This window comes from Apis cerana, linkage group LG4, assembly GCF_029169275.1.
Source record: "Apis cerana isolate GH-2021 linkage group LG4, AcerK_1.0, whole genome shotgun sequence".
NCBI classification, from domain to species: domain Eukaryota; kingdom Metazoa; phylum Arthropoda; class Insecta; order Hymenoptera; family Apidae; genus Apis; species Apis cerana.
The window spans coordinates 6,589,356-6,613,015 of record NC_083855.1 but is presented as its reverse complement, the minus strand read 5'-3'; the positions used below and the strand labels follow the sequence as shown (position 1 = coordinate 6,613,015).

General features: G+C 35.1%; 1 protein-coding gene across 4 annotated transcripts in view; it reads right to left on the bottom strand.

The window, feature by feature from the left end:
- Window positions 1-23,660, bottom strand: part of LOC107995640 (two pore potassium channel protein sup-9) — a 122,102-nt gene that overhangs the window by 48,958 nt on the left and 49,484 nt on the right. Inside the window, exon 2 of one of the 4 annotated variants that reach the window (XM_062073936.1) lies at window positions 8,286-8,339. The exons of 2 other annotated variants lie outside the window; for them this stretch is intronic. The gene's annotated coding sequence lies outside the window, so the exon portion shown is untranslated. The remainder of the gene's footprint in view (window positions 1-8,285; window positions 8,340-23,660) is intronic. One more of the 4 variants, XM_062073935.1, reaches the window with a different exon arrangement.

The following is a 23,660-nucleotide window of genomic DNA, read 5'->3' as shown; positions in this document are numbered from 1 at the left end:
TTGCTTCAAATTGTTTTTCCTTCCAAGATGTTAAATAAATTTAGGGTGTATATATATAAAATACAACTCGACAACCTCAGTTATTCTTTCAGAAATGGAGAGTACTCGATGTTTGTCGAGCAAGACTGCTAGCTTCCTCGGTTTTGAGGAACTTGAGTTTCCATTCTATCCAAATGAATTGTCTTTTTGAACAATGAAAACGAAATCAGGCAATAAACTTGGATTTCCAAAAAGGAAGTGGCTGGTTCGAACAAATTATTTCATAGATTAAATTTGAAATAAAATATTCAAACATTTCTTTTTTAATTCTTCGTTTTCTCGATCCATTTTTTCCAATAGAACGATACAGGATTATAATGATACCAATTTTTTAAATTATTTTTACTACGCAATCGTTTCTCCTCGTTTTTAAAAAGAGGTATATATCGCGATTGAAGTTCAACAATACGATCTCTACGAATCACTTATGCAATCTGCGAGTATATATAATCAATGTACTTGTTGCACAGTCGATATTTTTTGGTCGCTGCTTGAGGAGTGATTGATCGGTGCAAGCGTGTAATTGATGGTTTTTTAAGAGACGTTCACCCGATATCAAGGTAATACATTCAATCTGACGATCCCTCGATAATCGAGACATTCAGAAAGCAAGCTTGTTAAATTTCTTGAAAAATTTCAACGAATATTACTTTTCGAACCCATTACTCTTTAAAAGATTATTTTTAAATTGGAACACATGTTTGAAATTTTTAACATATATATATATTTTTTAGAATATATCATGAATAATATATTCAATTTTACCTCGCCTTAACGCCGAGTAAATAATTTCTCGAACGTTGAACACGCGAGACGCGTGTCAAAACTTTGGAACGCTAATTTTCTTACTTTCCAAACTGTACCTCGTAAAAAACCTTTGGAACAATGTTTTTATCAATTTATCGCGAAATTTCGCGCGAGTCACAACCAATTTGCCCGCAAATAATGTATAATTTTATTTATTTCCCAAAGTTAATCGAAGTCCAGCCGAGGAACGAACGAGATTGCCCGATAAATCGCGTATTAGACACGAAAGTCGAGCCACTAAAATCGCTCACGCGAAACGGATCGCTAAATTTATGCCTTGCACTTCTCTGGTTCATTGACTCTCGTCCCTTGATCACGAGAACCTCCTGCTTGCTGGATATTAAACTTTTTCTATCGAATTATAACGATAATGCTAAACATCTCCCGAGAACTTTTTCGCGCGTCTTTAAATTTTTATTTAACCATTGAATTAAAAATAATGAATGAGTCTTCTTCTCGAAGAATAGTTCAAAATTGTCAAATTTATAGGTCTAAAATTAAGAATGATCAAATTAAAAGAGTCTGTCGATAAAAAAAAAAGCTTTAACGAGATAATAATCGTCGAATAAAACGAATCGTTTTATCGCACGGAAAAAGCTGAGATACAAATACAGATGTATTTCCATGTTTGATTATCGATATTTCACCGTCCATCACGCGTCACGCGTTTTCAAAAGTGAAGTACTCGACAAGAAGAGAGCAACTAAACAACCAGTTAAAATGGATGCAAATATTGCACTGCCACCCTTTCCACTTATACGATACTCTACTCGCCAATATTTTAGAATAATATAACACCATTTTTTCCCTCCCCGTTTCTTTTCATTTCCTTCCTCGATTCAGTCCTCATCGGCGACGATATCGAGAAGTGGACATTCCCCCTTCGTTCGTATGCAAACATTGTAAAACAAGAGATCCGCTTTAAAGCTAAGTCCGCAAACGCTTCAGTTTAAAGTGACGTCTTCACTTTTTCTCAAATCCATATCTCGTATAAACTCGAGAGAGAAACCTTTTCATCGTTTCCCTTTTCCAAGTAACATTCACAAGTAACATTTCAAAAGTAAAATATTTTAAAATCGACAAAGGTAAAAGTTAAGATTATCCATTTAAAGAGAGATCGTCCCTTTCTTTCCGTTGTAAATATACCAAGAAATGTTCTAATAAGGTTATATAAATTTAGTCGATTGAAAATTGGATCGTAAAGTGAGCGCCCTACGAATCATCTATCCAATGTAATAGTCGGGATTAGATTCGAATATGTATAAATCGTGGAATCGGTAAACAGATACATTCGGATTCGCAGTGGCGTGTGATTGGGAAACACGATCGAGAAGATCGGTAATTCAACAGAATGGTTGGGTAAATATTTGCACGGCATAAAGCTTTGTTAAAATTCGGCGTATACGCGATAAATTTCAAATCATTAATCAGAGAATGAGATAGAGAGGGAGTGTAAACAATATAAATATTTATTATTTTTCCATAGGATGAGCGAAATGAAATTTCACGTTCGAGAGGGGAATCGCTTATGGAATTCCCATTTCGAACGGATTCTTTTCTCGTTTATAGATTCGTGAAGGTGTATTTTCAAAAATCCTCTCGAATATTCATGGATTTAAATTTAAAGAAAAAGAAAAAAAAAACAATCGAGTTCGATTTGCATACACGAATCTGACGAATCAAATTGGAGAGATAAAATTAAACGAAAGTGTCTGTAGCGGGAAAGTTAGATAGGAAAACTTATCTGATCCTGAAGAAATAAGTTTTTTAAGGTTATAAATCTTAAGAAAACTCGGTTTGTATCAAGTTTTGGCCAAGATTTTGATGGTTACTTTTAATAAACAATCTGAAAATTCGAGAATAAATCTTTTAATTATCGATTAAAAAGAAAAAAAGAAAGAAAATTTACAGTTAAAATAATATAATGTAATAAAAAAAGTCACACGTTTTAACTTTCAAAGAGACACGTGTCAGTTGTAACTAAATGATTAAATGGATTAAATATTATTATTAATTCAGTAGTACTATAAAGAATAATATAATTAAATATGAAAAATTATGAAAAGTGCATTCGAGCTAGAGTTAAAAGCTTTATATATGAAAAACTGGTGCAAAGATCTCGAAAATGGTACGAGAAAATTTTTGCAAATATCCCCGAAATTATCTTAATTGAGAAGAAATCGAAAATCGAAAGCGGCAATTTATCCAATAATTCAAAATGGATTGAAATAATTTTCGAAGATATACGATAAATTTTATATAATAATACCTAAAAAAAAACTATTTCCAAATTGCTAACAGAAGAATAGTCGATATCCTTTAAAAATAAAACCAAATATATACGCCAATTTTTTTTTATCATTACATATCGTAAAATTTTCAACAAACGATACTTAAAAACTGCAACTAAGAACGATAAAAAAACCGATTCCTCCTTATATATATATTCCTTATATACCCTCTCCCGAAATCAACGACGAGAACCGCATTAATATTTCACTGTTTAATAAAGATTACTTACTGACTAATCTCGTATCCGCACGAGAAAGCTCCATTCTCTTACCACGAATCCGACCAACGCACCACGTACAACAACAAAACTCGAACTTGCCAACACTCGAATCCACCCCCTCGAACCTTACCACCCCTTCGATCTCCATCGAGAGAACCGTATCATTCGAAAGGGAAGGGGGTGGGGTTGGGAGGAAGCCTTCCCTCCTCCCTCTACCTCATCCCTCGAAACTCATTCACCAAAATTCTATCTCATCTCACATCCCCGTCCCGCATCCTCGATGGAGGAGAGCCGCATAGCGTCGAGCCAGCGTCCCGCCGTCGGCGTTCGGCCGCGAAACCGGAGCTCGATGACGCTAGTCGAGATGCAAGAGGCGCGAGCGAGCGAGCGAGTAACCAACCCCCGACGGTGATGGTGGCGGATGTCGAGGAGAAGGAGGAGGCTGCGGAGAAGGGTGGTGGCGGCGGCGGCGGTGGTGGTGGTGGCAGTCGGCGTGCGTCATCGTCCGGGCCGGCGTGTGTGAACGTACCTTAAAAGCGGGTGAATGGGTGCTGTATTTTCACGTAAGAGAGAGAGGCCGGGCGAAGGAGGAGGGGATGTTGGCCTGGTTTCATTGAACCTGCACCACCGCCGTACACCTCGGCCGGCCGCAGCACAACCTCCTCCCCCTTGTTCGCAGTGCAGGGGGAGGCGGGAGAGAGAGAGAGAAAGAGAGGTCGGTGGGGTGGCCGGGGTGAGGCTATGCATAGCCCGCGACGTCTATATATAGGTCGTGCTTTCTATAAATAGAACTCAGACCGCCCCCACCAGGCACCGACCGAGAGGGAAACGCATGCACACACACACACATATATATATATATATATATATATATATACATACGGTCGAAGATGTAACCCGAAAGAGGGGAAATAAAAACCGGGGTGGACGGAGAGGGACAAAAGGAGGATGAAAGGAAGGAAGATGACGGCGAATTTCCGGGAAAACGTGACGGCAATTTGGCGGCGAAATGTGTGATGGCCCTCGTCCCGTCCCGTCCCATCCTCGTCTCGTCTCGTCTCGTTTTGCCCGTCGGGATGGAAAAAGGAAACGGGCCACGCGAGCCGTGGCCACGAGGGTTGCTGTAAAACTTTACGGCTAAATATACTAGATGTCTTTCGCCCAGCCACCCCTTTTCATCCATCGGCTCACCCCTTCCCATACTCGCTCGTCGCCGGCGTTCTGACGTGGAAGGTACTACTCTCCTCCACCACCACTGCGGATCGACTTCGCTGCGCCGCAAAATACTCTTTTTTTTTCTTTTCCTTTCTTTTTACTCGCTCTCGTCCCTGCGCGCATTAATGGGCCCTTTCTCTCTCTCCCTCGCTTTCCTTCGTTCCGCGTATCGGCTTTTTAGGCTCCGTTTTTCCTCCCCCAGTGTTTTTCTCGGGAACGCTCGAGCCGTGTCCGGGCGGCGATCCTCGTTTGAGCCCCGTGTCTCTTCTCGGCTTGAATGCGTCTACCTCTTTTCATTGATAATGGACTCCTTAGAAGAAGAAGAAGAGCGGAAAGGTTGCCGCGATTATCGCTCGGCCAATTCTTCGGGGGATGATTGAGATCTTGGGTGGCGATCTCGCGTTGCCTCGATGAATTGCCGTCATTGTGGTATTTTTTTTTTTCTTTTTCTCCTTTGACCATCTTCTTCTCCTCTTCAGGGGATTCCAATTTAGGTTGTGTAGGTTTGTATATCGATGCGTATTACTTAGAGATATTTTCTTTTTTATAAAGATTACGATAATTTAGTATTTAATAGTCATTTCCTTTATTTCTATACGAAAGAGTTGGAGTTGTTCGAAGAATATATATATATATTTTTTATAATTCGATTTTAATTAAATATATTTTAATTTAAAATGATGAAGATGAAGATGAAATTTAATAAAATCAAAAATGTAACTTTTTTTTTTTCACTCTCCATTTTCACTCATCACACTTTTTCCCTTTACATATTCGTTCGTCATTTGTGAGAAAATTTCATAATACGTCCATCCTTCCAATAACGAATAATTGAAATCGAGGGGGGGAAAAAAAATAGGATATTGGGAACAATTTTGGCCCGCACGTTTTCTTGGAACTGCAATCAAAACCAATCCGGACAAAAACGGATCCCATCGGTGCCCATCAATTCGTTTATTAACGGCAATAGCGCGTCGCTAAATCGACGATCAAAGTATCAAAGCGGCGTGGCCCGAAAAATGACCGGGACACGGTATTTTCACGATCCAATTCGAGCACGCGTCACAAATTCATATTAAACGGTCCGCGCTCGAAGCTGGCGCCGAAACCGTTCACCAAATAATGTGCTTCGTTAAAGTTACGCTCTGTATATCCGCCAACTAATACGATTTTTCTTCCCTTCTCTCTCCCGTTCCTTCGTTCGCCGTCATCGACGAGATATATTTTCATTGAAATTCGGATAATTAACGCGGAGATGATCCACGCAAGATCCAAGCGTTCGACGCGAATCTAAAGAAGGATTTAAATGATTTAAAAATTGAATTTCAGCTGTATTAATAGAAATAGAGGTATGAACTTTTATAAAGAGATAATATTCCATTATATGTCGCGTAAGTAGATTGCAAGTTTCTTCTTTCTCTAATTTCTCCACGTCTAAAAGTTTATAATACACGTATCTTAGATCCTCCATGCTTGAATAATATGCTTGTGAGAGAAGTTTGCCAACATATGACGATTTCAAAGGATAATAAATACGGTTCAGAAAAATTTGGCATACAATTGGATTTATTTCTTCTTTCTCAGGAATAAAAGAAAAAAGTAGATCCATCGCTGGAGGCTATTTCGTTCGATACGTTGCAAAAGGGAATTATATTAAAGAAACAAAAGGAATTCTGAACCGTGCTCGAGAAATCCATCGATTGATCGTTGATTTTTCGATTTTACCATTCCATGAATTATTATTCGACATCAATTTTAGAAATCGATTATACAACTTTTAACTTTTAACGAACGAGCTCGTTTCGATTTTAGTTCGAAGAACGCGAACAATGTTGATTGCACGAAGTGTTGGGCGAAGAAACCAATTAATCCGCGAAAGTAGGCGCGACTGTGCTCTTGTTCCAGGGATTTTGGTATTTTCCTTTCGTCCGCGTTCTTGGATAATTGAATTTTCGTTGAATAAGTGCGAATCGCAAACTCATTCGTTACTTCGACTCGAATCGTCGACGAGATTAATTAGCGAATGGAAAAATAACACGATGTTGTTTCTATGAATAAGAAAATTGTTGGAAAATCACGGAAACATGATAAATTATTTTTATTTGATGTCAAGATGAAGATATATAAAATGGAAAAGATTTTTTCGTCGTTTTATTTAGGTGAGAATCGGATTTGAAAATTGATCGAGTGCACGTGCACTCGGCTACCCCGTGACCGACACATTCTGTGTAGAAAGCTGTCTGCTAAAAGAGTCGATGACTTCTGCATATTTCAAACTCGATTTTCTAGAAAACGAGATCGCAGTCGAATTTTATTCCACATTTTTGGATTATTCTTGCTCGTAGAACAACTTTCTACTCGGTTTTAGTTCCAGTAGTCGAGATTTATCCGAGTAAATACTTTATCCGAATCCTTAAAGTCAATTTCTCTCTCTCTCTCTCTCTCTTTTTCAAAATAAAACTTCAAACGAGAAAAATCTGTACCACACATTTTTTATTCTGATTACTCTTCGATATTCTTTTATCATATCGTTTTTTTATTCATACGTTACTTAGACAAGGAATTTCCACATAAAGAAATATCGATTTGGCGAAAAGATTATTGGATTGACAAAAATAATGAACAGTTTACGTTTAGGTTCGCAAATCAATCGGGATTACGAGAAATTTATGTTTATTTGCTCAAGTAAGTTGTTGTACACGTGTGAAACGAATGATTTAAAAGATTTGTAGAGGCAGAAAGGGAATATCTGTACAATATAATTCAATATAAGTCGAGAATTTTTCAAAGCATAATTTCATATATAATTTCACGTCGAAAGTTTTATTAAAACAGGTTGACGAATTTATATTTCGTTAGAAATTGAAACGATAAATTGGTAAAATAGATCGTATTCATATTTCTATCAGAATTTCTATTTTCGTTCTCGTAGTCATATATTTAATAATTTCTAATTTAAATTATTAGATATCGGAGCGAGGAAGAAATTTTTCATTTTCGTAAAATGTAAGATGGGAAAAGAAAAGCAATTAACAGACACTGTCGTTTATCGACATTTTTATAAAAATATCCTATATAAACGACATGCTTGATCCATCAGACTCACGTCGAGTCTTAAATTACAAAAATTTTTATTCCAAATTTTTATTCAAATCTTTTGTTCCATTCGAATCTAATTTATTAACATGATAACTATTTTCCTTAAAATTTTCGGTGCATAGCAATTATATTCAATCAATTGAAATCAATAACTTTTTTAGTTGCTCTCTTTAAAAATTATCGTGCACGTCGCTTTTCTTTCGTCCTCCACTTCTAATGATCTCCTAATTAAAAACTTTTCACTGTTCTAAAGGAAACGTCTTTCTAGTCTATCGAATTAATTAATAAAATTTAACAATTTAAATCAGCAACGTGGTTAAGTAATACGAGAGAAGAGAAATAGGCGGTGAATTTTAATTAATCGACGAAAAATAGCGTTACGAGCAGCGCGAATTGATCGTTACCAATTAGCGGGGCGCAAATTCGTGTGGCATGACGACTTGAAACAAAAGTGTGCTCTCGGTTTAATCAGAACAAGAGCCGCCTCCTTCTTCGGGAATTTGAATTTTTAATTAAAAATCCAAATTGAAACAAAACACCTTGGACTTTAATCATCGTTCAAGTTTGTCACTTTGCCCAACATTACGAATTTCATTTTTCATCTTCAACTTACGTTAATTAATCGCAAAGGATGATAACACCGATCGATTAGAAGAGTAGATCCTACCTGAAACAGAGAGGAAATGTTAAAAATAACGCTTTAAATAATCGATTCGATATTGCAAGCAAATTTTACGATTAATAAGACGCTCAATTAGATAGACAAATTGAATTTGCTTGCAATATGGAATATTAAAATAATCAGTTGTAAAAAATTTTGAGGCAGAATTTTTATTTTGAATTTTTTTTAATCATCAAGCACACGTCGAAGTGAATGAAAGGAATTTTCGTTACATCCTGGCTCAGGCAAAAATCGTATTAGACTTTAGTAAAGAAAAAAGGGATTACCGTGAAGAATGGCGCTCGTCACATATCATCCCGAGCGACCCCCAGCCTGGAGACTGTTCCAGGGTGTGGTAAATAATAGCAAGGATGACGGAGAACAAGCGCCTCGATGGCGTCATCGCGATCAAACGCCAGTAACAAACTGCCGGCATCGATTCTTTACCAAAAGAAACTCGACTGCAACGCGAGAAAATTGAAAATCGATCGATGAAGCTGGCCACTTACTTGGCAAGGTTACTTTTTCAAACACCTCGAAGGAAAGATGTTGAAAATGAAGAGAAATTATCCCTTTCGATTGGATTAATTTAAATTTGGCGCGTTTTTAAGAATATTTAATATTATATTCGCAATACTTTTCCCTAGAATCCTTTCGATTTTTAAGTATCTCGATTTTTTTCAGAAACTTTCGTTTGCCATTAACAAACTCGCTCTCAAGATCAATCACTTCGCTCTTCTCAATTAATCCCATCCCCGATGCCTCGTCAGAAGCGAGAGTTTCTCACACTTCGCCTTTCAAATTCCTACCTTTGCCACTTACCAGTTACCATTGTATCAATTTTATCATACGAGCTGAACGAGGAAGCCTGTAAAAGCACCCTCTAAGAGCACTTCTAAAAGCATCTCTTTACTAGGATCGATATCTCCGTTAAGGATCCTGATTTCATCTTCTTGCTCGACTTCTAAAGTATCTCAAATAGTGGTGGTGGTAGTGGTATCGCGAGATCTTGGAAATTCGCAACAAAATGATTAGGATACACGTAGGATAGTTGTTGGACGATTCGTCTCTCGTGGCGAGGAAAGGACAGTGGAGTGGCTCAATAACATTGGCAGTACACTTATATGTGCTTGACTCGTTCTACTCGAAAATATCAGCTCGCGTACGTGGACGCGTGTATCCCAACAATTTAACGTATTGATCAACAAAGAAGCAATAAATAGAGGCACCACGGGACAAGCCGTGAGCCTGATTGAACTTTACTCCTCGCCGATGCTTTATAAATAGATGATGCTTTTTCTCTTTCCTCTCTCTTTCTCTCTCTTTATCTATCCCTTCGATTTGTTTCTCTTCGAAGACGAACGATGTCAAGGTAGTATTTTGCCTCGATTTAATGGAAGATGATGTTTGTGGTATTTTTGTGAATTCGAAGCATTTTTGTTTGGATTCGAAATCTTTTCTTCTTCTTTTTTTCTTTTTTTGGTGTATATTTGCAATGGATTAATATCGAATTAATATAATTAGGTGTGCTTTCTCAGTGGATGGTTTTTTAATAAAAATAATTTGTCGCGAATAAATTTACTCGTAGATAAATATTTCGAGTAGACGGAATAAAATTAAAAATTTTATATAGAATTTTCGAGTTAATGCGTATTGTGTACACATGTGCAAATGTTTCGCGTTCTTCTGTTATTATGCTTTATTACTGTTGCTAAACGTAATTATAATCTTGCAAACGCAAGTAGAAACACCGTTCGTTGCACAATTTGCATTAATTAGAAAGTTCAGCTACTGATGAACGTGTTTTAGATATGGTAGACAGGTGGAAAATAAGGGGATGCTGTATGATTTTATTGATCTTGAAAGAGGAAACGTTTTTTCAAGTTTTATTTTATTTTCAAGTTTATATTTTAATTCTCTCTCTCTCTCTTTTGCCTCTCTCATATAAGTTTGAAAGTGAAAGTTCCGATATTTTTAATTTGACATTTTGTTTTTAATCGATCAAATGAAGTGTAAGATCGCAAGTGGAGCTTGAAAGGTTCAAAAGTTTCCAATCCACCTTTGGTAATTTTTTTAAATGATTTAAAACGAGAATCCTCCCCTCTCGTTCATTATTCGAATTTATATACTTGCAATGTTATAAAAATATTTACGAAAAATGAGAGGATACGAATTTAGGTTCAGACCTTTTTTTTTTTTTTCTCTCCTCCAATTCCACTTCAGCTACGTATATTTTCGAAAATATATTTCGATTCATTATTCAACTTTTTCTGAGAGATGTCGCGGGGTTCGTGCATGCCGAATGAGACTCGAAATACGACTCAAACACGAGAATATTCCCAGCGCGGGTTAATAATTCACGTTGCTATTATGCCAGTAGAGAAATTTTAACCTAACAAGGAGAACAAAGTGGCGGAAAGTTTGGAATTCACGGAATCATGGATATGAAAGGTATGCATGGATATAAACCGAAAATAGAATCGTTGAAATTTCACAGTCTTCGATATTAATTACAATTTTCTTAATTGTTGAACGTGGTGGAATTCAATCGAATCACGGGCATGGAAAGAAAAGACGAGTCTCGAAAAGAAAGAAAAAAAAAAATACATACAAAAATTATTAAACTCATTAAACGAATCGTGATAAGCAATAAAATTTCAAGTAGAATATTTCCACAGTTATTAAAATTTGCACGCGTGTGTATATGGCGTTGCATATCGAGGAAATGTGGGTCGATCGTTGAATATATAATTTAAATAATCGTGCGTATATAAAAATATACATGCGTATACAATTTGGGACAAGCCGCTCATTAGTCAATTATTCCATCATTGTTGTTTATTATTGGACTCTTCGTAGATGAGTAATTAATAAACGATCTCGTTAATTACAAAAGTTTAATTCAAGCGATCGATTTCTTTATTATTTGGTGTACATAACAAGTCACCCTCTTTTTCCTTTTTCTCTTTCTTTCTTTTCACGATTTATCAGACATCGTGGATATTTATTTCTCCGTAAAATGAAACTTTTCAGGATCATTTAAGCCCTCGTGCTAAAAAATTTGATGTAATTTTTAACGAAATTAACGCGCACCACGTCACGATTCCATTAACGAACGAGCAATGAAATTTTTCCAAAGGTTTTATCATCGATCATATCTATTTTAAGAAATCAAAAAAAAAAAAAAAAAGAATTCATTTATATCTTCCTCCTCCGATTCCTTTTTTCAAGCAAAAAGAAGATTTCAAGCTGGTCAAAGTCGCCAGTAATAATTTTTCCCGTCGATCGTTTTCCTATTTCCGGTTCCATCGGTGGATCTTCGAAAATACCTAGATTAACGGAAAGCCGAAACCGGATAGACGCGAATCGTCGATAACTGTTTCGCATTTTAATTGAATCGTTCTTTATCGGTTCACCTGGACAAAGAAGAGGTTAGGAAGAAGAGAGAGAGAGAGAGAAAAAAAGAGAAATCGGCTCCAAGATCACGCGATACCCGTGATTCAAAATCACGAAGGAAGGTTGGAATTCTCGATTATCGCGTTAAATTCGACTTTTTCTTTTTTCATCCTCGGAAAAGGAGGAATATCGAGTTTCACAGGTGTTTGAAAATCTAATTATTGGAATTATCGATAAGAACGGGGGGTCTCTCTCATTATAAACGCGAGATCGTTATTATTGCACGGGTATAGAAATCGGGTACAAGCGAGTATGTCCGCTATTGTGCGGACAATTTATGCTCTTTGCTTCCCTTGAATGAAATATAGCCTCGGGATTTATGGGGCCGTCTTGATATTTTGAGCAAGAGAAGTCTTATTCAAGAAGCCATCCTTCTATCGTAAACAACCCTGTTTGACAATGCTGCTTTATAGACTGTCGAATGTATCACGTTAGAGCAAGGGGGCCGCACGCACCAACGCGTATCTTGCTCTATAATCGTTCTTTTTCTTCCCCTTTACACTTTAACTTTCTCTACAATTATTGTTGTAAATACAATTTCAATCTCAACTTCACTTCGAACGGATTCTCGCCCACGAGTGAAAAATCGAGCATTAAACACGAGAACGTAATACAAAAAGCATCGACAGGGTTGCGACTTCTCGTCAATCGAAGGGATTAAGGACTCGAGGCCCAACTCGTATAAACTTGCAAATGTCACATCGAGGGAGGAGGAGGGATAATATCGATACATCTTCTTACGTTGTCCTTTTTTTTTTATATCCCGCCTTCTGCCTGTGTGAATAGATTGTTCGCAGGGGCGTAGGTCGGATCGATCGGTCGAGTAAAAGTGAAAGGACGTCCCACGGGTTCTTCCCTTCCTCTCCCCTCCCCCATCTTCACGTACAAGGATTGTGAAATCGTGCATTCGAGGGAAGAGCACTTGTCCAGGTGTGTAATCGAGATTTACGCCCTCGCCACGATTCAACTTTCCTCCCTCTGTGCTCTTTCGTTTTTCGAATCATCTTCCGGTATTTTTTTTCTTTTTTTTTTTCTCTTGTGTTGCAGTGGAAGTAGATACTTCCTGTATTCGTGCAAAAAGAGAAAAAAATTAATTAGTTGAAATTTGGAAATTAATTTTAATATAATGTTTATTACGTAGCTATTCCGTATTGACTGCTCCTCGGTGTAACTTCACATTGTTGGCTAGTTTATGGTTTAAGATGCTTTGAATAATGAATTATTCAAGTAGCTTATTGAAGCAATTTTAATTCTTAAACTTCAAAAAGTTAAAATTTGTTTCTGTGTCGCTATGGTACAGCGGGAGACGCGTAAACTTTGGATTAAACAACTTGAGGTAAAAATTATTTTTGAAGTTAAAGAAACGAGATATGATTTTTAATCTTATCTGAAAAATTTCTAGATTTCTCTAATGATTAATTCTATTTTTGTTTCGGATGGGGAAAGTTGAAAAAAATTAAGATTATATAATATCTAATTCTGAATTGACTGTAAAAAATATTCAAATTTAAATTTTCTATTCCAGTTTCATTATTTTAACCTTTTCATATGAAATTCCAGTTTTATTATTTTAATCCTTGAGCGGTGTTATATTGTTGGATCATAACCGACTTACAATGGCTTGGGTGGAATAATTTAAAACTGTAATTTTTAAGTGGAGGATTTTACTTTTTAAGTTTTTTTTTTCATTTTTTTTTTTTTAAGTTAAATAATTCTAATCTTATTAAATTCATACCTTGAAGTCACTTGCATTATTCCCTGTTTTCGAGCTGAGAGGTATTATTTGAAGTTATACAGGGGAATGCTTTTTAGCAGCCTTTTCCTTCGTCGTTTTATTCTTCATGACGTTCTGCAATTTTGATTTTTTCAAAGCTGCGAAAATTCATAGCGATGGAATATCAAATGAATAGATCTTTGGCTTTCGATGAATATAATTATTTGTCTGCTCGATTCGATTAAAAAATATTCAGAATTTCTTCCTCTTAATTAAATTTAATAAATATATCTTCATATATGTGTATATATATTTTTAAATAATACAAAAAAATTATATTCTTTTATTGAACATATTTTGAACTGAAAGATGATCGTATATACCGAAGAAAAATAGGGTTATAAGAAAATGCAATTTCCATTAATTTTAATACATTTCCAACGTAAAAAGTGTACAGTGATTAACCCGCTTTATTTTTACATAAATGGCACGTTTGTTGAGGTATGACGACTACGTGCGGAGAAATTATTTAGTTAACTGTGATCGCCTGAACGCGTGCAGAAATCCCATTACGTTCGTTATAAAAATCACAGATAAATCTTGTGCGATTTGCGTAATAATATGCAATTCGTGTTACGCATACACTCGCCCCTTTCTTTGCCCCGTTCCAATCATATTTAATAATATTTTCCATCGAATATTGAACTTATTTCTACGACTGTTGAAAGAAAACGTTCTAATTACTTTATTTATTTATTTATCTCGTTTTCATGATCCCATATAATATGTTGCTCGCAATATCGCTTTGAATTACATAGAATCACATTTCCTCAGAAGGGTCAGAAGGAAAGATGGTGGAAAAATAAAATAATCGCCCCGACAATCTCTTTTCAGTTACTTAACGTGTTCATTAATGTTAAAAGAGATTTATTCATCTCTGGATAAGATAATGCAGCAAGTGTCCCTGGTATAAAAAGAAAAAAAAAAAAATATTTTCTTTTTATCTCCTCCCTCTTATCCGCCAGATTTAATTCTACTTCTCCATAAGAATAAATTCACGAAGCGTTAAAACTTTTGCTCATTATACCATCTTGGCGTGATACGTCTTCCTTGTTCTCGTTTTATTAAGGAGGCATATAATGTGACAATGGCACAATAAAGTTACTTACCTTAAAGAATTAAGGGACAATTATAAAGATGGAAGTTTCAGAGATATTAAAAAAAAGTGGAGGAGAGGGGGGTTAAATTATTTAATATTTCCAGCGGACATTTATACAGGTTTTTACAAAATTTTTAGATCGATCTCACGGATATTATTTTAATACTTACTTCTAAGTTCCAGAGATATATTTGTCTTCGATTACGAATTCAAACGTTCAATTATTCATCCCTCTGCGCAAACTCAAATAACTCAAGATTGAATGTTATTGAAATAAATTTTTATTGGAACGGTTATTCCAATGAAATTTTTATCTTAGATATTTATTATTTTTACCTTATTTTTTATTATATCCAAGTAGTATCGCTTAAATAATAATACTAATCATCGTTCAGAGAAATATTAAATGTTCATTTCTTAAAATTATTTTTCTCACACTTTTAATGTCGAATATATTCCTCGAAATTCCTGGAAATTCTCGTTATTTATATCTTTGCGAGCTATCGTTATAAAATAAAATTATTCTAAAATGCGTTTCTATTCCAAAATCATTATTTTCCGTTTTATTTATTCTCTTATTTTTTTTCAAATAAAACGTCAATATTCACTCCACCAAAATTCCCTAAAATTCAATCTCTCCGCAATTAATCTTCAGACACCCCATCCCTTTCGTTCTCGAATGATAAAAAGAGTCGACGATCAAAAAAAAGGGGGGAGAGGGGGAAAGCTAAATGACTGAAAGAAAAGAAAAAAAATAAATTCTCATTGAAGTTGTATGGCTTAGTCTCGGTGTTCCATTTATTTCGTACGCGTTTCCTGCCACCCCCGAGGGGCAGGACTGCATAGTTAGAATCGAATCTGCAGCGTAAACCGAATATTCGAGGGAGCGTGACACGTTTCGGTTCAGTCCACGATTTCGTCTTTCTTCCTATTTTCTGCTCGCATCTTCAATTTTTTTTTTTCTCCTCCCAGACAATTCGTAGGGAAGAAAGGAAATTTCGTTGAAATGCAAATTTTAGGGAGCATAAGATGGTAATGCAAATGATAATGCAAGTTCACTCGATTCAAAAATTTTGATGAACTATTTTAATGAAATTTATACGTGTAATTACATTTTTCTTTATTTTGAGATGGAAAATGATTGTTTAGAACCAATCTCCAAAAATTTTCATATATTTTCGTATCTTTCTTTCTAATCTAATATATAAGGAAGATATATTCGTAGCAAGATCAGATAGAGAAACAGAATTTGAAAAGTTTAAAATGATTAGAAATATTAGTGAAATAATGTATATAGGACGAGATATGCAGATCAAAGATGTATCATATATATTTATAATAAACTTTCAAAAGTTAATAAATGATATTATTGTTAATTTTCTTCAATAGAAAATATCTGTTGTATTGCAATAATTTATTAATGTCAAATTACAATCATAGAGTCAATTGAAAATTCGCGGATAGCATTTAACGCATAATTTTACCGTTATCGAAATAACCGTCGTTCATTATTATTCTGGCCAACAGAAGCTTTCATTTACATTTTAATCGTGCTATTTGATGCGCCTCTATGTGGATGATTGATCAATATTCGTTTCAGAAAGTTATCATTATCCGATTGAAAAACCAACTTTCTGCGACTGATAGAAAAATTCATCGGTGTATAATTTTGAAAAATAGTTGATACACGTTCGATAAATATTGGATCGAATTTCATGCGTGCAACAGGACATTAAATATATGATAATAAAATGATTCGTATTTAAAAAGTTAAATGTTTTTTATTCGCCTCGTGAAATATTAAGTTTAAATGTTTGGATGAACTTTATAAATTTTTACGAAAATCCAACCACACCGTCGTTAATATTTTTTTTTTTAAGAAGTTAATGAATTTTCTTTGTCTAATTACAGCATTTGCATTTAATTAAAGAGAATGCGAAGCACAAAGGAATGCAAATTATCATTTCTCTTCCAAGATCATTTATGATAAAAATCTTTCTCCTTTTTCATTCTTACGACCTTTTTGTCATTTTTTTCACGAATAATTATTCCCTTCCCTTAGATAACACACATTTCATTCTCCGAACCGTGCGCTTTATTCTATTATCCACAAATACACTACTCAGGCTATTTTACAGATGGAAAATTTATTTAATTTATTCTTAATTAAACTAGCAGATAATTATTCCACTATAATAATGTGATTTAATTTGCATAAATTTATCAACAATATTAAACGTGATTGTCAATTTGGCTAAAATTTACAATCGCAATCCCGATACAAAATCGTTTAGAAAATTATCAAATAATTTAGAGGATTTTGCTTCACATTTTCCAATCCTAGCTAAATAATTTCTTCGAAAAATATCGTATCACGTGGCGCGAAAAGAAAAGAATCATTGCGAGGCGAGTCATTGGATTTCGTTTCTTTATAAGAAACCATTATCCCATCGCACTGTCATCCCCTAAAAAAAAAATTCCAAACTTCCCTTTTGAATATTTCATTTCTTCTCGCAGAATTCCTCCTGTATACTATATAAATAACACGGAATCAACGTCCTCTAGCGAATCCATGTTCGCAGATGATAAAATATCCACAAGGAAGTTGTTATATTCTCCCCTTTCGATGTTCAACATACGCGTCCTACCCCTCCTCGAGATCCCTTCACTGTTAAAACACGATTCCTCCGCGAGATTCGTTATTTTTATCGGCCAGAACGAAACGAGCTTAATCGAACTGATACCGAGTGAATTCTGCAAACCGATCCCGATCGATCGATCCTCGAGCACGTTCTCCTCGCATTGAATTAATTATGGACTCCTCGCGCGGATGTCGAGCGAAACGTTGGGCGGATCTTCAAGTGGGTCACACCTCTTGAAAATTTCTTAGCGATATTAACATTGGACGGAGAGTTTATATATCTGGAAGATATATTATTCACCAGTCCATCAGTTTGATTTCAATCCTTTTTTTAACCTTATTTTTCGACACTTATTTTTCGTGAATCGATTTTGAAATGTTTTCTTAAACAGAGAGAAATATCATCGGTGAATTAACGGTGTCGTGTAAAATGATATTACTCTGTTGTTGAATTTATTCCGGTGCAAATTTTGCGAAAAATTAAAATTCCCGCTCCCGGAAACGTGGCATAGAATAGTTATTCCACGGTGTAGGGAAGAATTCTTTTTTTGTGGATTTTTTTGTTACATAAAGGCTGTTCTGTTGGAGAATTAAATTCATAGTCGGTTAAATAAACGAGACAAATATTTCTTTTTTAACAATATGATATGGATATAATGTTGGGTAAAAATTACTTTGCACTTTTGTCATAAGAATGATAGATATTTTCGTTGAAATTTCTGAATAACTTTCTATAACATGTTAATCAAATTCTGTGATAAAAATTGATTGGCCTCTTGGCAAAATTTCTAAAAACGTAATTTTCCAACAATAAATTATTATCCATTTCTCATAATTACTTCCTTTAATAATTTGATTTGTGTGAAAAAAATTTTCTAAGACTAAACACATTATCTTAATTTCGCAAAAAAAAAAAAATCATCACTTGTGCACCAACTGTGCGATAATTCCCTGACAATTAAAACGTGTGGAAACGAGATTGTTGGCAATCGAGATCAGGACAGGATGTGGAAAAGAAGGTTTCAAACAGAGGAGAGGCCGAATTCTCTCTGCGAAACGTTCATAAACTCGTGCACAACTTACAAGCAAAGGCTGTTATTTCTCTAAGGTTGCCCTGGCACGAATTTCAGCCAGAGGAAGTCTTTAGCCGTCTTTTTCTCACGGTCGATTGCGCCCTAACGAGAGCAATCATCGCTCATTTTCCCTTGTCATTCCGGGAAACTTACAGGGTTTGCAGCGCGATCTTATCTCCACGAATATGAATAGAACGTTGCTTTATCTTCGATCTATCGATCCTCCGTGGAAGATCCTCCACGGGACGAGAGATCGCAAGAAAGACGATGGATGATCGTCGAGGAGAGAAATGACCCTGAGGAAATTTCGAACAGTTCAACGACGTCACGGATATTGGAATGTGATCTTTTTTTTTCGAAGGAAGGTTGTAGAACAAATGTAAAGAGCGTATTAAAAAACGTTTAATCAAGAAGTAATAATATTATTTTCGTTGAAGAAAGAATGATGATTTATTCTATTTTAATAACTTATGTTCAGTAATTTAAAATTGTATTGGAAATTTAAACTCGAAACACGTTTGATGCATTCTGTCAGGGAACGTCAGGGAAAATTCCTGTTACTTTTTTTAATATATTTAAAAATATTTTCGATACTACATTCGCGCAGCTAAAAGCATTTTTGATAAGTATGAAATGCATACGTGGAAAAGATACGCGTATGAATATTTGAGTAGTGTGTATAATTAATCATGCTACATATAAATGGAAACGAAATGTGATTGTGTTATAAAGAATGTATACGAATGCTTTCAAAAAAAGAACATATAAACACACATATATATTCGTGACAATGTTAAAGAGAAACGTCTGGAATTTTTCCTCGTCAAATTTCATCAATCTTTCTCGACAAATGCTCGACAAATCTTGACAAATTTCCAACGAACAAAAAAATATATATTAATAAATAATTATAACGCATTTAAAATTCAATCCTTTCTCTCTCTCTCTCTCTCTCTCTATAATAAAATATCAAATCCCATGAAGAGGAAAGTAGCGAGAGATAACTATTGAATAAAAATTCATCTCGTAGCTCATACCATCACCCTTTAAAGACGTATTACCGTGAAGACTCCCCCTAAGACGTTACAAAGATGAACAGAACCACGTCCCATTTCCTGTTTACTCTCGCTCTGGCCGAAACGCGCGTTACTTACCGGCGGACTGGCTCCATGGGTTTTCACCCCAGGGACCCGGATGAGACCAGCAAGAAGACGGACGACTTATCTTCCCCTTCTGCTCGGATGAGCGCCGCGTCTGCCTTGCCTGTTCACGCTCCAACAGTCGATTCGACATCCACCTTCGATTCGAGCCAGCTACATACGAAGGAGGGGGAAGGAGAGCAATTCCTTTGATTCTCGATCGCGATCGTTCATGGAATTTTAACGAAGGTTCACAACGAATCGCGTGGAACTAATTCTAATTGTGTTATTGTATGGAATGAATAATACATCGAGGTGAAAAGTTGATTTTCTTTTTTTTTTTTTTTAAATTTACATAACTCGACAGATAAATAATTGAATTATTTCGAGACCTCAAAGTTTCTCGATAAATACATCTTATTTAATACATCGATTAGAATTTCTTTCTACCTGAAAATATTTTGAGTTATGACACAAATTTTCAATGTTCAAGTTTAAAAAAAAAGAACAATGCGAATTAAATTCTGGACAAACAGTTTTATCCGACGATAAATTTCCAAAATGTCTCAATGGGATACGGTGCATCTTTCCTACTGCTTGCTCCTTCAATATCCCCACGGTATATCAAGTGAAACCACAGATAAGCGTCCACGGTTGCGACTGCGATTACCTCTTTATCCGGTAAAACTCGTTTCTTTCCCGGTGAAGGTAATTCTACGTCTGTCAACATGACGATCTAGCGAACTAGCTAAGGAAATCCCTCGTACCAGATACAAACGTATTTCTTTCGACTTGTATCGTTCTTATTGCACAGGACCGATTGCAATGTTGTTAATCTTCTTTTAAACCCAGTCGTCCATTTGGCAAATCGATTAGGAGGGAAACAGGAATCACTTCTCCTTGGAAAAATTTTTTGGAAGAGATAAGAAATTAAATATATGATAATATATACTGAGCCTGTGATAATTATCTCGACAAATGTAACCATTTTCTTTCTTCTTTATTCTATCCGAGCAAAGCAAAATTTATCGAGTTTTTTAAATATAATGTATTATTATTGTTTCTCGATTCGAATAAGTCGCGAGCAAGCGCGACATTAAGAAATGATGGATGGAAGAAAATTCTTCTGCTGAATTATTATTTCAACGAAAGAACCGTATTAACGTAAAGAAAAAGATCAAGAGGGCCGGTTGAAAAGGAAGCGAGGCCTTCTTACCTTCGCCCTTAAATATTCGCGTCTGTCGCGGTGCAGAAGGACGTGAAAAGAGGGAGGAGGGGGGAAGGTTGAATAACGCCGAAAGGCGTTCAACTAAGGCGATGAACAATGCCTAGGGAGGCATGGAAATTTGCTTGGCCCGATGAAAACCCACGAATCCCTAGCTACTTTGTCTCTTGCTTTCTTTGTCTCTCGACCGTTGCGCTCCTTTGTTTCTCGCCCTGTTCCTTTCCATTCGTCTCTGCCTACAGCCGACCACACGATTCGAAGGGATGATTGAAGATGGCGCGCGAAAACATCTCTTTTCACGACGCGCAAAAGCGCGATATGAAAGTGAGTGAAAAATATAGCTTTGATTATAACGAATAAAACGAAGAAAAAGAAAGAAAAAGGGGAAGAATTTAGGGTTAATAAATGTAATTATGTCACGAAACGATACTTTGATGAAAATATATATCCCAGGAGGTGAGATTAAGAAGATTTATTTTCACAATGTTGTTGTTGTTCCAAGCAAATAATTTTTAAATCCTTTTATCGTGCAAGTAAGAATAAATTTTCCAGTAACACTGCTGTATATTTTCGGGTTTAATCGCTCGTTCAAAAAAGAAAAAATGCGGAAGAGCAAGGAGGGGGAGGAAATTGACGATGTAAAAATGAAAGAAAGAGAAATTCCAAGGAAAACACCAACGACTTGGAGGGAGCGTTCTTGCTTCGGGCATAAACCCAGCCAACGCGCCACCCCCTATATTTTTATTTTCTCTCGTTTCTTTCGAAACTTAGTGAATGCCCGTTTCGATTCCACGCGTTTTAGTCGCGTCGGTTGCATAAAAGTTTAGGTCGCGTAATAAATTAGGTTTTGGGCGGGACATGGTTCCGGCACGACTGATAAGTTTAGTCATTATCTTGATAAATTACGGCTGAATCGTTCATTAGTCGATAAAGTTTTCGGTTTGCGGCGATCGTTTTCACACCATAGAGAAATTTATTGCGATATACAGTAACGTAGAATAGTGATTTCCCAATGAATCGTTTTATTTCATTCTGGGAACATGTATTTTCATTATGCATAAACGAGAGATTCGAAGAAAAATAAAATGATAAAAAAGAAATTCGTAATTTATTTTCAATCTAGATCCAGAAATTAAGTTGTTCAAAAAATTGATTGGTATTTGATATCAATTTTACGTTATTCGTTTAATCTTGTTCATTTTTCACTTTTAAAAAATTAGTAATATTTTAAAAATCGTTTTAATCGATTATTCGAAAGTGAAAGTTTTCGATGTATCGAAAGTTTTTATTAACTCGGAGAACGTTGTCGATCATTTCTTTTCAACTTGTTTTAATTATCCTCCATGCTAATTTGACTTATTAATAAGCAAACTCTTAGAGAATTTCTAATTATTCTTTTTTCTTTTCTTTCATGTCTTTCAACTTTCTTTCTTGCTTCCACGGAGCAAGTAAACAATTCTAAATTTTTGTCTGATGCAAAAACTGACAGTTTCTATATTGCAATGTGTTCAGAATATTTTTTTTTTTTTTTTGTTATAGAAGAAAATATTTTCTCTTACGTACAATTTGTATCGTGGAAGCGATGGAATACTTCGTTAACTAAAAAGAAATAGAATAATAAATAGAGAAAATAGGGGAAAATATATATAAAGGGAGAATAGAAGGGGAGAGGAGAGATGATAAGCTCGAGAAAAGTAGAAGGCAAGGAAAAGAGCTTTGAAGAAAATCTTTAAATAGAAAAAAAAATGACGTGGCTAGTAAAATAAAGTCAAGAGAGTTGAGAAATGAGATACATGGGGATACAAGAGGGATGAAAATATTTTGAATCGTATAAGAAACGTCTATTTTTGTCTTCTACCATTTTTAATCTTCTTATACTTCCTTTCATTTTTACTAAATGAAGAAATTAGCTAATGTATTAATAAACCAATTTAATAAATCAATTTGAAAATATATAAATTTTTAATTAATAATTCGAATATTATAAAATATATTATTTAAAACGTATTTAAAAAAAAAAAAAGAAAAACAAAATACATGTTTCTAGCAATTGATCGTGTCTTTTAAGTATGATTGCATCAATGAGCTTTCCAAGACTGATCTTTCCAAAGCCTAAATGTTTGGACGCGGAGTGTTTAAGCTGATGGTATGAATGAGGGGTTGCATCGTCAACATTTTGAATGGACGTGCTTGAATGTCTACCAGGAATGTTTGCATCGACTGAAAGAGATGAAGGAACACAGAAGAAGAGGGAAAATTTACGGGTGCAAAGATAAATGGCTGTGGGAGAGGCGTGCATGAGACAGTTGAAAGAGAATACGTTAAAGTTTCGTAGAGAGAATTTGTTAAAAGATAAACTGAAAAAAAATCGTGAAATATATTCGAACTTTCATATTCTCCATGAAATTAATCATTATCTTTTTATTTTTTTGCGTATCAAATTTGTTTACGCGATCCAACGAGTATCCAAACAATATATTTTTAATATTCAGAAACGCAAAACTTGGTTGAATTTCATTTTAGAATATTTTTGAAGAAACTATTCTGTTAAAGTTCTCATAAATCAATTTTTTCGTTTCTGGTAAAGTTCAATGGTTTCTTCTTGGTTATATTTATTTAAAATCAATATATAGCGTGGTTTAATTAAATCTGCAAAAATTGGAAATCGATATCCGTACGATAACGTTGATAATATTAAAATTGGTATTATTCTAAAAAAAAAAAAAAAAAAAAAAACTAGAATAGGATAAAAAGAAGGGAAATATCAAGAAAATGAATTTACCGTTCTAGTTAAAGGAACTATGTTCGTTATATACCACCATAAATACTGCTTTACGAGCCTCTTTATTCTATTTAGACATTTATAGGAAAGAGCATATATAGTTTCCCATAAATGACTGATATAACCAGAAGACCATTA